Raw genomic sequence first — 14,237 nt, 5'->3', positions numbered from 1 at the left:
GTCTCCACGGCTGGAGTGCAATGGTGCCATTTCAGCTCATTGCAACCTCCACCAGGCTGTTTTAGAAGATTCCATGATGTATGTGGAAGAGCCTAAAATTATGTCCAACACATAGAGGCACCCAAGAGAAGTGGGCTTCACTTCTTCCTTAGAAGAGTTGAGCTTCTCAAGAACAGGAACCAGGTCTTCATTCATTCATTCATCACTGAACTCTTGTCGAGAACCAAGCCCTAAGCCAGAAGTTGGGTTATACAGCAGGTCATAAAGCAAACTCTGTCCGGGGTCCATACACCTCCCAACTAGTCTTTCTTATTGTGTATCTCTAGCATGTGCTGTGACTCACACTGGTCCCACTCTTCCCAGGTGGTTTGGGTAAGGGCAGGTCTTCCGAGTCCAGGCTGAAAGTTGTCTGCCCCTAGGATGGTCGGCAGGACTCTCTTCTGCTCTTGAAGTCCTCTGAGCCTTGTCTGAGCACTCTGGGAGGAGAGAGATGAAGAGGAGCCATCATCTCCACTCTTAGGGAGCTCCTGATCAGATGGAGGAGATCCCCCACCTCATCCCTGGACAGTTTTCAGCCTGATGAAAGAGACAGACTCATTAATCTCAACCTTGAAAACTCCCAATTTGATGGCAGAGTCGCATTTTCCTGATTTCAAGAAGTCCCATTTGGAGAGCAAAGAGCAGAGTTCCATTTTCCCTAATACTGCAAACTCTTAGTCTGATGGAGGAGACATATGCCTTCTGATCCTGGCCCAGTTTATCACTGGTGGGGGTGAGATTTTTCCCTTCACAGGAGGGCACCTCCTCTGATGGGAGAGGCAGTCTGTGCCCATAGATAGCTTGAGAGTCAGATAAAACAACATGTTTGGGGGAAAAAGAGATCCATCTAGGGTCCCTTTGAAAAGCTGGCTGTGCAAAGTCTTTGTGTATTTGTCTGTGGACTCAGAAGGGATATTCCTGGCTCTGCAGATGCACCATTTGAACCTGCAGGGCTGGACACAAATGACAGAGGCATCCGCCTCACGAGCATCCAGCCAAGCTCCTCACCAGAGAACCCACGCCAGAGCTGGCCAGAGGCCCCGTCACTGGCGTCTCGTGCCAACCTTGCCAGGGGAGGCTTTCTCACGATCAGGGACATCTGGGCTGGCCCAGCTCCCAGAGGCCACCGACATGAAAGGCGAGGGGCTCCGCGGAAACACCATCTGCACATCATAAAGCCGCTTGGTGGCTCCCAGGGGCTGCCTCCAGCTGTGGCTGGGTTGCCTGGGAAAAGAGAGGAAGGTACCAAGCGGCCAGGAGGGGGAGGCCAGGGGGAGAATAAGGATGGCCAAGAGGGGAAAGCCAGGCTGGCATGCTGCCTCCTGGCACCCTATGCACTGGGGAAGTTAACATCACCTGGTTTGTCTCCCTGTAGCTGCCTGGGAACCCAGTGGCTTGTGACTATTCCTGGAGGTAACTTGGTGACAGGGGTAGAATACAGGGCTGTTTATACCCTCAGTGGCCATGCCTCAGTTTCCATATCTGTATATTGGTGGTAATAATAATCTCATCCATGTGGTGGGTTTGCTGTGTGAATTAAAAGTAATACAAGTATTGAGCTTAAGATCTGTGCACATGACATCTGCAATGTGTGTCCCACACCTGGTTTAAAGTAAGTCTTCAGTCACCACTGTCATCATCCTGCCTCCCAGATGCGGTTCTGCAGCTCTGGGACAGGCATCTGTGATGGAAGGAGCTGTCCAGGATATTTCACTGGCTGTCCTACCCAGGGCCCCACCTTCAACACCAAGTCCAAAGCTGATTGGACAAAGGATAGGGCCTGGCCCAAGAAAACTCATCTATTGGCAGTTGAGCAGAGCCTATCAGATTCTCCATAGAGAACTTGAACTGGAGCTGGGTTTTGCCTACCTTGGGCCATGTTGAAGCAAAGGAAGGAGGCAGAGAGGAAGAGAAAGAACAGAGATGTGAGAACAGCAGAGATAAGGGAGATACAAGGTTCCTGAGAGGTGGAAAGGGATGACAGAGGGGAGAAGGCCTCTGGTCCTTTCTTTTGGGTTCCCATTTGAGTTCTCAGTAGTCAAGGCTCTACCAATAATCATGAACCTATGATGTGTGCCAAGAATTACAAACACAAATATGCACATACCACACACACCCCCACATCCCATCATACCAACATACTCACACCCCCACATCCCGTCATACCAACATACTCACACCCCCGCATCCCGTCATACCAACATACTCACACCCCCACATCCCGTCATACCAACATACTCACACCCCCGCATCCCGTCATACCAACATACTCACACCCCCGCATCCCGTCATACCAACATACTCACACCCCCGCATCCCGTCATACCAACATACTCACACCCCCGCATCCCGTCATACCAACATACTCACACTCCCGCATCCCGTCATACCAACATACTCACACCCCCACATACCGTCATACCAACATACTCACACCCCCGCATCCCGTCATACCAACATACTCACACCCCCGCATCCCATCATACCAACATACTCACACCCCCACATACCGTCATACCAACGTACTCACACCCCCACATCCCGTCATACCAACATATTCACACCCCATCCCATCATACCAACATACTCACACCCCTTTTTACTTTTTCTTTACAAGTCCCTACCCACACACAAACCACTTCCTAAATGGTGAATCCCAGAAGACCAATTTTGTGGAGTGGGGCTCAGAAGCTGAGAGAAACCTCTGAATAGTTCTGGAAAATACCATTTTTGGAGAAAGTGGAGAGAAGAAAAGAGATGGCTGGCTGTAGGAGAAAAAACACAGGTGCACAGAGACAGCTCATAGAGAAGTCTGTAAGGTATCTGAATTGTGATGCCTGATCCTTGTAGCAGAGCATCATCAAATCATATCACCTGCCATCTCCCGGTTCTGCTCTCCCCGCTGTTGGCTCCATCCTTTGCCCCTCCAGCTGGCAAGACAGCTGCTGGTCTCTACAGTGGCACCGTCCCTCAACCACAGACAATAGCAGGGGCTCCAGTGTCTTGGTTTGGGCTCCCTCAGAAGCAGACCTTTAGTCAAGGATTTTAGGACAAATGGTTTCCTTGGGAAGTGATCACAGGAAGTATTGGTAAGGGAATGGGGAAGAGAGCCAGCACAGGGAAGGAAGCCAAGACAAGGTATGTTACCATGCGGTTATCTCTGTGAGCACCCAGAGCCTAAGCCCACTGGGGAACTCTAAGGGCCAGGGTAGAACATGCATCTCACAGAGAAATGGGGTATTTATCCACCAGCTCCCATCAGCCATTGGTTGAGGGCTGCCACAAAGCTGGGACTAGAACTCCTCAAATTTTGCACCCTAAGCATCTCACTTGCCTCCCCTAGCTACCCTGGCAACTCCTTGGTGGCATTAGCCCCCTGACTTCCAGCCCCTACGGCACATATGGACAGAGTGGGCTCTAGCCACCTGGGAGAGTACTCAAGCAGAGACCCAAAGATGGGCAATTGGAAGTTCAGCCCGTGTGCATGGAAATGGCAAATGCCAAGAGGCTATGCATGGGGCCCAGTCAGGGGCTGCTATATTCTGCAAAAATCTCATATTATCTCAAAGGTTCTGATTGGGTCATATGCTCATCTCTGGACCAATCACTGAGGCCAGAGGGATGTGACATGCTAATTGAGTCAGCCTTAGAGTGGTGGAGGAGGCAGGGAGAACAAGGGGGTAGTGGGTGTGTTCCCTGTGTACCTCATAGAATTGAACGAGTGTGGACCATAGCCACTCTCAGAAATAAGATGAGCAGACATCAGTTGGGTGGCCAGAAAAACAAGGCACACAAATGACCACGCCTCAGCCCCAAGTTGTCATTAATCGAAAGGTGAGAGGGTTGGGTTTGGCTTGTCCAAAGCCCTTCCAGCAAAAGCCTTTAGCTAGTCACTTTAAGCTTTGGATTAAAGCATTAATTGAAACTGACCTGTGCCAGACACTGTGTCAGGCTCTGAGGGGACACAGATAAAAAGGTCTTATTTCTGTTCTCTGGAAACACAGGAAAGGGTAGCAGTGGAGATGGAAAAGACAGTGACTGCTGTTTCAATGATGATTTCAGCAGATCTGTTCACGAGATGCCACTGATTGCTGCACATACAATTATTTCTTGAGCCACCAAGTAAAGAGAAAAGTTGCCAATTAAATTATCACACCTTGGATAAGATTTATCCCGATTTTAGAGATATGAAATGTAAAAAAGATGAGTTTTAGAACTGTTATGGTCATATTTTATAGTTTATAAAGGATGCTTTTATAGACACTATCCCATTAGATACTCACTACAAACCTGCTGGGGATAATATCACTGCTATTTTCCATTCCATGAAACTGCATTCGGAGAGGTCAAGTGACTTTCGCAAGGTGACTAAGCTACTAAACGGTCAAAGTGGGACTCAACCCCAGGTCTGCCTGGTTGCAGAACCAGGAGACCACTAGGTCTCCCTAGCACTTTTGTGACTCCTGGCCCATCTTTGTTTGCATCCCAGTTCAACACAAGGAGCCCAACCAGCTCCATCTCCGTCTGTTCCCACACACTCATATGCCCAGGCTTGAGATTTCTGTTCCCAGGAGCTTTCTTCCCTTCCAGGCAAAACAATCTTCCTTGGTGACCACAGGCAAATAGTATGGTCATCCACTCATTCCCAACTCCCCTCAAGCTACCACCATGGTGAGCACTACTCAAACCTGGGTCCTTACCAAGGATTCTGCTTTGAAGGACTTAAGCCCTTGCCCCTCAGAATGCCTTAAGTTAGACCTGTTTGATAATCATTTATATGATAGTTTCCTCATGTATATGTCCCCTCATGAACACAGGGGTTCACACTTTGTTTAATGCTCTGAGTTGCTACCTTGAAATTCTTAATAATTTTGAACAAAGGACCCTACGTTTTCATTTTGCACCCGGCCCTGCAAATTACGAAGCTGGCCTTGGTGAGAATGGGCCCGCTACACTTAAAAGTATCTGAGCAAGAAGTTGGCCTTGTTGCCCCATTTCTGGGTCTCCTGAGGTCAGGAACTGTGTCCTGGTCACCTCTGTATGCTCTGGGAACAGGCATGCTCAGTTCCCTAAACAGAGGGACTCCTCAGTAGGTACTGAATGAATTGTGTGTGTGTGTGTGTGCGCGCGTGCACGCGTACGTGCACCCATACACAAACAAGTCAGTCTATATTCTTTCAGTTACAAGGGACAGAAATCCAATTCAAAGTACACAAAACTCAAAGGGGGAATTTATTCACCCCCTGGATTGAAAAGTGTAAGAGGCTGATGAACTTCAGGTTCAGCTGGATCCAGGGACTCAAGCAGTGTCACCAGGCTACTAGCTCTTAGCTCTGCTTTTTCCACCATTAGCATTATTCTCAGGCAGTGTCTCCTCTCACGCCCCAAAAGCACCAGGCTGACATACCACTAGCTCAGCAAGCTTTTTATGGAAAGGTCCCACCAAAGCCAAGCCTCAGTCCCATGCCCGCCTCTGTACCAATCACTAAGCCAGGGGCAATGATAGTCTCACTGGCCAGATTCCAGTCACAGGCCCACCTCTGAACCAATCACTGGCCCTGGCAGCTGTGACACTCTCACTGGCAGGCCTGGGTCACATGCTCACCCCTGAACCAATCATCACTGGCCCTGGCAGCTGTGATACTCTCATTAGCAGGCCTGGGTCACATGCTCACCCCTGAACCAATCATCACTGGCCCTGGCAGCTGTGATACTCTCATTAGCAGGCCTGGGTCACATGCTCACCCCTGAACCAATCATCACTGGCCCTGGCAGCTATGACACTCTTATTAGCAGGCTTGGGTCACGTGCTCACCCCTGAACCAATCATCACTGGCCCAGGCAGCTGTGATACTCTCATTAGCAGGCCTGGGTCACATGCTCACCCCTGAACCAATCATCACTGGCCCTGGCAGCTGTGATACTCTCATTGGCAGGCTTGGTTCATGTGGAGAGAGGAGGCTCTCAAAATGGAAGTCAGGATGCTGTGGTTAGAGGAAGTGGTTATTTGGTGCTAGATGGACAAAAATAACCAGTATTATCAAGGCTTCTCTCTGCCTATCTCCCAAGTTTGTCCCTTGGGTCTGAGAAGCCTGAGAACCTTGCTGACCCAGAAGAGCAGCCTTGGAAACCTAGCAAAAATGGAAGGCCTGGGAAATACCAAGGGTCCAGGCAACCAAAAGGCCCACACTGGATGGGTCAGCAGGACCGGGGCAGATCAGACAGGTGCCAGAGGCAGGCGGGCACTCTGCATAGTTACCACCAGAGGGCAGCTGACCTGGAGGCAGGGTAAACAGGAGAGGTCAAGTAGCCTCAAGGGACCTCTGTCCCTTGCCTGAGGCAAGGCAGATAATAACACTGACTGCTCACCCTTATTGTGTCTGGCCCTGTCCTAAGCATTTTTATGCATCAACTCAATGAATTATCACCAATGAGATTGGTACATTTATAACCCTCATTTTACAGATGAGGAAACCAAGCCTTTGAAGTAATGAGGCCAAGATCGTACAGCACAAAGTGGGCAAGTCATGTATCTATTTCAGCAAACCCTGAGCCTCCTGAGCTTAGGGGCTGTGTCTTGTTCTTATATGAAGTCCCCATGGACCCTAATAATCACTATGTGCTTAATGGATATCTGGTGAGTAAAAGATCAGGAGGCTGTCACTGGGTTCTCCATGCTCCCCACCCTCCCCATCCCAGGAGGAAATCACCAGGCTCAGCTTAGGCAATACCCCTTCCAGGTGTGCTGACCTTGGACAACCTTAGGCAATACCCCTTCCAGGTGTGCCGACCTTGGAAGACCTTAGGCAATACCCCTTCCAGGTGTGCTGACCTTGGAAGACCTTAGGCAATACCCCTTCCAGGTGTGCTGACCTTGGAAGACCTTAGGCAATACCCCTTCCAGGTGTGCTGACCTTGGAAGACCTTAGGCAATACCCCTTCCAGGTGTGCTGACCTTGGAAGACCTTAGGCAATACCCCTTCCAGGTGTGCTGACCTTGGACGACCTTAGGCAATACCCCTTCCAGGTGTGCTGACCTTGGACGACCTTAGGCAATACCCCTTCCAGGTGTGCTGACCTTGGAAGACCTTAGGCAATACCCCTTCCAGGTGTGCTGACCTTGGAAGATGATTCTTAGACTTTGCCTTTGCTCTGTTGTAATGGACTCTCAGGTACTACAGTAAACACATCAGTAGAAGAGAGAGTTTGAGAGTTTGCAGAGGCTTGACAACTCCAAAGTCTCATTGTGTGGGTCACCTGTTTTTGTTTGAGGCAGAGTCTTGCTTTGTTGCCCAGGCTGGAGTGCAGTGGCATGATCTCAGCTTGCTGCAACCTCCGCCTCCGGGGTTCAAGTAATTCTCGTGCCTCAGCCTCCCAAGAAGCTGGGATTACAGGCATGGACCACCACACCTGGCTAATTTTTGTATTTTTAATACAAACAGGGTATCCCCATGTTGTCCAGGCTGGTTTCCAACTCCCACCCTCCAGCAATCCACCCACCTAGGCCTCCCAAAGTGCTGGGATTACAAGTGTGAGCCACCGTGCATGCACGGCCTGTAGGTCGCTATTTATGCCTCTCCCAGGAGTAGCTGGCTGTGCAGTTGAGGGGAAGAGGAAGAACAAATTTAATGTGAATTCATTTATCAACCTCCACTGGGCTCCCACGGTGGGCCAAATACCATGCTGAGTGCTTTGAGGGGGATGGAGGGAGGCATGACAAAACTTCCTCCTCCAATCCCCTCCTGGGAGGAGAAATAAGTCACTGCCAGAAGGAAGAACACAGAAGGAAGTCCTGCCTTCCACAAGAGAGGACTTCTAATCATTTGGGCAACAAAAATGTATTAGGTACATGGCACGGGCCAGTGAACAAAACAGCATAGACTCAGCTCTTGCCCTCAGGAAGTTCTCAGTCTAATGGGAAGGCAGACAATAGACAAATAAATATGGAATTGTAAATGTGATGTGTTTTACCAGAAACAGGAAAAGCACAGGGTGCTATAAAATAAACTAAAAAGGGGCAGGGCGTGGTGGCTCACACCTGTAATCACAGCATTCTGGGAAGCCGAGGCAGGTGGATCACCTGAGGTCAGGAGTTCGAGACCAGCCTGGCCAACATGGGGGAAACCCCATGTCTACTAAAAATACAAAAAATTAGCCGGGCTGGTGGCGGGCGCCTGTAATCCCAGGTACTGGGGAGGCTGAGGCAGGAGAATCGCTTGAACCCAGAAGAGGGAGTTGCAGTGAGCTGAGACCTCACCACTGCACTCCAGTGTGGGAGACAAGAGCAAAACTCCATCTCAAAATATAAAAAAAGAATAAATTTAGACAGAAACTAAAAGGGGACGTGTTGGAGCAGCTTAGGGTTGCCTTTCTGAGGTGGTGAGAGATGAAAAGAGGCCAGCCATATGAAGCGTGTGGGAACAGCATTCTAGAATGAGGGAATAGCTCCTGTGAAAGCCCTGCATGGCAGGAGAGTGAGGCATGTTCAAAGGACTAAGATTAGGCAAGTCACGTCTGGAGGTTAGTGAGTAGAAGTAGATAGTGGCAGAAATCGGGGTCAGAGAGAAGAGCACGAGTTCAGGTCACACTGAGCCTTGTAGGCTGAGGAGAAAAGCTTGGGCTTGATCTAAGTGAGACGGGAAACCCCCAGAGGGTTATGAACAGGATGATGATGTGGTCTAATCCAATCTATAATCTATCTTTTTGTTTTTATTTTTATTTTTGTAACATGCACCACCACCCACAGAAAAATCCATGTGTTTTGTTTTGAACAGAGATGAGGTCTCACTATGTTGCCCAGGCTGGTCTCAAACTCCTGGTGCTCATCCTCCTGCCTCGGCCTCCCAAAGTGCTGGGATTATAGGCATGAACCACTGCCCCTGGCCCCAAAATCCATGTATTTCAAAATCACTCTGGCTGCGGTGAGGAAAGTAGATTTACAGTGGAGCAGAGTGGAAGCTGGGAAACGTGGCAGCTCTTGCTGAGTCAATAGCCAGGGTACACAGATGAGGGCCTATTCCTTCCTCATAGGGGCCTCTGGGGAGGCTTTCAGAAGCGCATTTTACCCCAGGTGGAAGAGGTACAGGCAGGCAGCAAGGAGAAGGCTGCATTCGCTACTCCTAGCATTTTTCTCCTAAATAAAGAGGAAAAAAGTTTTTCCTTTTTCTGCCTCAGAACCTAGAAAGAGATGCCCATTCATCAGTGCCTTCCGAAATGTCCGTGTGTAGAGTTAAACAACAAGAACAACAGACCATCAGCAGTTTACGGCACAGATAATTCAGTGATGTTGTAAAATCTGGCATAAATAGATCTGGCTGAGCCTCACAACTTTTCTGCCGGGGCTGACAATGTCAGCAACTCCAAGTCGGATCCCCTACTGGCTCTGGAACGCAAGATCACCGTAGAGAGAGAAGGAGAAAACGCCCCCCACCACCACTTGCATTTCCCCCAGCAAATGGGTAGGTTTGCCTCTCTGAGGAGCAGGCCAAGCATCAGCCAAGCCAACCAGAACGGGATTAATGCTTGGTTACTCTGGATACAGCTTCCGTTCTGCAATCTTCTGGTCACAGTACCCCAATTTTTCTTAGGGATCCCAACTTAGCCCATGCGGTTGAGGTAGCACCCGTCTCCCACCCGAGCTCCTGGGGTAGAAGACCCATGGTCTGTCTAGGTGTCACTTGTCCCTGAATTCTGCCTCCACCATGACCACCCTCCACCCACATTCCACCCGTTCGTGGTCATAGGCTTTAGGTGAGTACATGATCTAAACTAGTCCAATCGCATAAACCTGACTTTGGCTGGGCCACTAGGGAAAGGCACATTCCCTTTTTTTCTGGACTGGGATCTATGAGGATGTCATCTGGGAGCTTCTAGAGGCCAATGAAGCCTGTCTGAGAATGGGACCAGTGCAGAAGGAAGTAGAACAGAGAGAGAAAAAGCCTGAATCTTGGGACATCATTTGAGCACCTGGATATAGCCATACCTGAAGCATAACCTCATTAGGGGTGTGTTTCTGACTGTCACATGGAGGCCACGCAATGGCAAGGATGAGAAACAGGCACTGTGAGCTCCAGTTCAGTGGTCTTCCAGATGACTTTACCCAGCCACACAACAAACTCAACTAATCTGTGTGTGGCTTTATGGTCTGCTAAAAGATGGGTGTTTCAAAAATAAAAACATCTGATCATTACAATGTTTTGTCTAACTGAATCATAGAGCCGTGGAAGGGCCCCTGGAGGTCCTATCACTGAGTGGTTTTCAAAGATTTTTAGCAACTTCTCGTTTCAAATGAAGTTTGAAGCAGAACACCTATGTGTGAGAAATAAAAGCAGTAGCTTGTTAGTGCAAATGTGTTTTATCTTTTAGGTTAGAAGTTCTTAACATTTGGCTGGCGGTGGCTCATGCCTGTAATCCCAGCACTTCAGGAGGCCAAGGCAGGGGGATTATTGCCTTAAGTCAGGAGTTCGAGACCAGCCTGGCCAACATGGCAAAATCCTATCTCTACTAAAAATACAAAAATTAGCTGGGTATGGTGGCACATGCCTATAACCCCAGCTACTCAGGAGGCTGAGGCAGGAGAATCACTTGAACCTAGGAGGCAGAGATTGCCCTGAGCTGAGATCATGCCACTGCACTCCAGCCTGGGAGACAGAGCAAGACTCCATCTCGAAAAACAAAAAAGTTCTTAACATTTATTTTGTATAATCAATGAAGACCCAAATTTCAATGTGTTATTTCCAGTGTATAGAATTTTATTATATTTTTATATTTTCATGTATGGGAGATTTTTAATCACTTTTTAAAAATTATTTATAATTGATACATAATTATACATATTTATGAGCTATAGAGTGACATTGATACATATATACAATGTGTAATGATCTAATCAGAGTAATTAGTGTATCCATCACCTCACACATTTATTATTTCTTTGTGTTGGAAATATTCAAAATCCTCTTCTCTAGCTATTTGAAATGTATAATAAATTATTATTATATAGTCACCCTACAGTGCTAAAGAACACTAAAATGTATTCCTCCTATCTAACTAAATATCCACCAACAGATGAATGTATAAAGCAAGTCCACAGTGGAATACTACTCAGCCTTAAAAAAGAAGGAAACTCTGTTGTTTGCAACAACATGGACGACATGGAGGACACAATGTGAAGTGAAATAGGCCAGGCACAGAAAGAGAAATACTGCCGGACTAAAGGCTAAATCCTTTGCCCTCGCTCATATGTGGAAGCTAAATGGATTGATCTCATGGAAGTAGAGGGTAGGCTAGAGCAGGAAACAGAGGAGTAACTAGAAGCTGGGAAGAACAGAGAGGGCAGATAGAAAGAGATTGGTTAACACACATCTATGCCAAGAGGAAGAGAGAGGAGCTGAGCAACATCCTGGCCACCATGAGGAAACTGGCTGCCAGGAAGGACTGAGCTCCCTGCCCTCTGCCCAAAATAAAAGCTTCACAGAAAGAAAAAAAAAACTGTTAATGAATATGAAATTATGGCTAGGTAGAAGGAATAAGTTCTAGTATTCTATCACTGTTATTTTTTAATAGTTACAAATGCTTTTTAAATAATTGGGATAAATACTAGGTGCAGTGGTGCATGCCTGTAGTCCCAGCTACTTGGGAGGTTGAGGCAGGAGGATCGCTTGAGCCCAGGACTTCAGGGATCTCCTGCTCTATGATCGCCCCTGCGAATAGCCACTGTACTCCAGCCTAGGTAACATAGCAAGACCCCATCTCTAAAATAAATTAATAAATAAAGTAAACAAAAACGTCCCTCAGATCTTTTTCATCTTTCTTTGGGATTGTGAGTTAAAAAGAAAGAAAGAAAGAAAAAGGACCTTTTAGTTTGTCTGGCTTTGTCAAAGGTCTTCTTTTGATGTCCAGTTGTTCTAAATTCAGAAATGTTCCCTTTTTCTTGTTCAAGAAAATTAAGTTGAAGTATAAGCTAATGTTCCTGAATAGTACTTCTCAGATTTTAATACATATATATGAATCACCCAGGGATCTTGCTTAAATTGTGAATTCCAATTCTACAATCCTGAGGTGGGACCTGAGACTCTGCATCCCTACCAAGCTCCCAGGTCCTGCCAATGCAGCCATCCCCAGACCACGATTTTAGTAGCCAGGCTCAATAAAGTGGGTATCATGAATATATCCCCTGAGGCAGGGAGAAGAGAATCACCACCAAACTCTAATTTAAAAAAAAAACGCTGGAAAATATCTAGAATGACATATACCAAAATGTTATAGAAAGTGCTGAGATGATGAACGATTTGAAATATCCTCCTTACACCTATCTGTAGTTTCAAATTTGTCTATAATGAACATGAATTACTTAGGCAATAAATAGGTTTAAAACTAAATAACTTAATTTTAAAAACCTAAAGTATACACATATTTTTTAAAACAAAGTCTTTATCAGACACTGAAAGAGAATCGGAAGTGCTTCCCTAGAACCGACAGCTTGAAAGGAGCCAGTTCAGTCCTCTTTCTCTGTCTTTTTACCTTTTTGTTTGTTTGCTTTTGAGGCAGCGTCTCACTGTGTTGCCCAGGCTGGAGTGCGATGGTACAATCATAGCTCACTGCAGCCTTGACCTCTTGGGCTCAAGTGATCCTCTTGCATCAGCTTCCTGAGTAGCTGGGACCACAGGCATGCACCCAGGCTAATTTTAAATTTTTTGTAGAAATGAGGTCCTGCTATGTTGCCCAGGCTGGTCTCCAGCAATCCTCCCACCTTAGCCTCCCAAAGTGCTGGGATCACAGGCGTGAGTCAGTGCATCTGACTGAGTCCTCTTTCTGCAGCCCGGTTTAGATGGAGATAGGGGAGAGACATGTCCAGGTTTCACAGCCAGTTTTTGGCAGAGCCCAGACTATGAAATTAGAGATCTGGGTGACACAGCACAAGCCCACAGCCACAGTCTGATAAGAGTTTATCAAACACACAGCGACTTTCTATGAAGGAAATTTGATCCTGGGCCCTGTCAGCAGGGCAATGCTCCAAGGAATCACGATGGACCAGGAGCCTGGGCCTGCAGGATCATTTCTGAGCTGCTGATGGCCTGTCCCCAGCCTGGGGCTCCTGGAAAATCCCCAGCTTTCTCCAAGGAGACAATTTCATTTGGTTTATCCCATTTTACAGGGGGAAGTCCACGCCCCACAGCCTGGCATTCAAGGCCTCAGTGTTCCCCTCTGCACCTCTGTCTCATCGCACCTCCCACTCTCCAGCATGGCCTTGGTGGTCTTGCATGCACAAGTCTACTTGTCTGATCTGCCCTTCCCCGGCCCTTCCAGGGCTTAGAGGTCCCCTGCAGCCTGGCCCAGCTCTCCTTCCTCTGCACACCCTCAGCCTGCTGCCGCCCTCACCTGGCTCTGCTGGGTATCCCGCTCTCCTGCTCCTCCTCCTGCCTCCCTCCAGTCCTCAGACTCCTCTGCTGCTTCCTCGTCCTTTATTCATCTGTTAGATATTTATTGAAGATCTTCAAGGCTCCATCTTCTCTGATCACTCCACTGTCTCCTCCTGGGTGCTTTCATTCACTCCTGAAGTTCCAAAGATATCTCTATGCCCAAAATCTATTTTCAGATCTTACCTTCCTGCCAAGCTCCAGACACATGTATTCACCTTCTTACTTGGCTTTTCCTCTTGGGTTTTTCATGGGCATCCCTAACTCCTCCTAAGTTCTTCCTCCTAAATAACTCAAATTATCCCATTGCACCATCCCCACATCCCCCATGCTAGGCCAAGCCACCCCCATCTCCCCTTCGAAGACCACATTGCTTCTAAGTTGGTCTCTCTGCCTAGTCTCCTAAATCCACTCCAATTCTTCCTCCATTCAGAAGCCAAAGTGCTCTTCTTAAATTGCCCATCTGGCCACGTGCCCACTTCCACTGCCTTCACGGGCATCCCAAATAAAATCAAGCATCTCTGCCATGCCTTGAAAGGCTCTGCCCAGCCCAGCGTTTCTTCCAGACATGGTCCCCATTATCTCTCTTGCTCCAAACCTGGTCTTCTCCCTGACTGCACCCAACTTTCCCTTGCCTTTGTGCATTCTGACCTGTCTGGCAGTTTAGGGGCTGCGGCTGATGCCCCCTTGGCTCACCTCTCCTGAAGGGGTATCCCACTGGAGGGGCATCACCAGCAGCTGGGAGTGCTGTCCGTTCAGGGAAGGCAGCCACACACTTCC

This window comes from Aotus nancymaae, unplaced genomic scaffold, assembly GCF_030222135.1.
Source record: "Aotus nancymaae isolate 86718 unplaced genomic scaffold, 86718_ANA_hifiasm-v0.15.2.pri h1tg000030l, whole genome shotgun sequence".
Taxonomy (NCBI): Eukaryota; Metazoa; Chordata; class Mammalia; order Primates; family Aotidae; genus Aotus; species Aotus nancymaae.
The sequence above is the reverse complement of the archived record's forward strand: the minus strand, read 5'-3'. Positions refer to the sequence as shown.